A 1,545-nucleotide genomic window follows, 5' to 3' on the forward strand; every position below is an offset into this window, starting at 1 on the left:
CCCCCGCCCCCGCCCGCAGCCTCAGCCGCGGCGGCCGCGGCAGCCCAAGCGCCCCGGAGCGGCGGCCGGGGTCTGTGTAATGGTTGAATAAAGTGACCCCGTCTAGGGAATCCCCGGCTGACAGTTACGTAAGGGACCGTGCGCAATTGCTGTGCATAGCATGGAAACCCACCTAGCCCTGCTACGCAACTTGCCTGTCCTCCCCTCTGCCTCCCGCTCCCCTCACAGAGCGCCCGGGCGAGCGGTGACTCACCTCTGCCGACCGCCCCTCGCGGACGGGAGACCCCCTGCTTTTAAGGAATTTCTAAGGCATGATTAAAAACCACCGCCCTCCCGTGAAGGGAGGTTTGGCTGTGTGTCTAAAAGAGCGATTTAGCCCCCCAGTCGCTTGTTTTAAACCTCTCTGATTTGTATTATCCTGGCTTTGGCAGTCTTACGCATACTGTAGCTGAAATAGCAGAAGCTCAGTGTCAGAGACAGGAGCTGCAGACCAAGATCTGTAGGTCTAATTTTAGGGGAAGGGTGGGGGGGAGAAAGCTCTTAATGCTACAGTGAATTAGACACTATGCATTTCATAGTCTGAAATCCTCACACCACCTCTCTATCCACACAGAGAGGGCAACTTTCAGTACAGAGTATTAATTTGAAACTCGGGTATTTCTCTGTCCTTCCCCCCCAAACCATGAACCCAGGGCAAATCTTGCATTGTTGTATCTGTCTCTGTATTTAAGCTGAAACAGCATGCAAGTCAAAAGGAAAAAATACTCTTTGAAAAATAAAATTTTGTTTTCTGAAGTTAGTCCATGGAATAGAAAGGAATTGCAGTTTTCCTTCTTTAAGTGTTCACTGGGGGCCATCGTGTGCCATTGATTCTAAAACACAGCTCCTTACTGACAGCTCCTTACTGACTTTAGTGAGTTCTGCTTAAAAAAATCCCCAAGCCTGTAGGCCTGATCTCGTTTTGGATTTCAATGTACTGGTTGTGAGGGGCAAATGTTCCTTCAGTCTCTTAAACTGCAGCAGGCACTCACCTGCAGCTGTTTGCATGCCAGGGAAGGAAAAATGCCCAGCTGGGCACCACTTGCTTTACCCGAGGAGCAAAGGTTTGATGGAAGGCATGCTTCACCCCATGGGCCCTTTCTTGCTCCTGTTTACCCCAAGTGGCACCAAGCTCTACTATGGTCAGCGTGCAGGTCTTGTCCTGGGTTTCCATGTGGAAAACACGTCAGGAGGTGAGTGTTTACAAACACTGCGCACACAACAGGCAGAGGGGAAGCGGCTTGCAGTGCCACTGGGGGCTGCTGCCCATCCAGAGTGAGGGCCAAGACCTTCCTCCTCCATTAATTTTGTGCTGCATGTTCCATTCGTCAATATACAGAAATATATGGGCGGTTTAGATTGCATACAGCAGTCTTGAGGCACTTAGATTACAGGCCATAGTATCTAAAGAGACAGAAGGAAAAAAAAAATACTCATGGAGTGACCCCGAGCTCAGGCCCCTACTGACAAACCTCTCTAGGGTACCTCCAGCTCGGGGGAGCGCTC

The 1,545-nt window shown here is 50.9% G+C and overlaps 1 long non-coding RNA gene across 1 annotated transcript in view; it reads right to left on the bottom strand.

Moving 5' to 3' along the window:
* Window positions 1-1,545, bottom strand: part of LOC108446475 — a 50,455-nt gene that overhangs the window by 48,336 nt on the left and 574 nt on the right. Inside the window, exon 2 of the long non-coding RNA XR_001861653.1 lies at window positions 254-1,443. This is a non-coding gene — a long non-coding RNA (uncharacterized LOC108446475). The remainder of the gene's footprint in view (window positions 1-253; window positions 1,444-1,545) is intronic.

The sequence above is a fragment of the Corvus brachyrhynchos genome, unplaced genomic scaffold (assembly GCF_000691975.1).
Source record: "Corvus brachyrhynchos isolate BGI_N302 unplaced genomic scaffold, ASM69197v1 scaffold32, whole genome shotgun sequence".
Lineage (NCBI taxonomy): Eukaryota > Metazoa > Chordata > Aves > Passeriformes > Corvidae > Corvus > Corvus brachyrhynchos.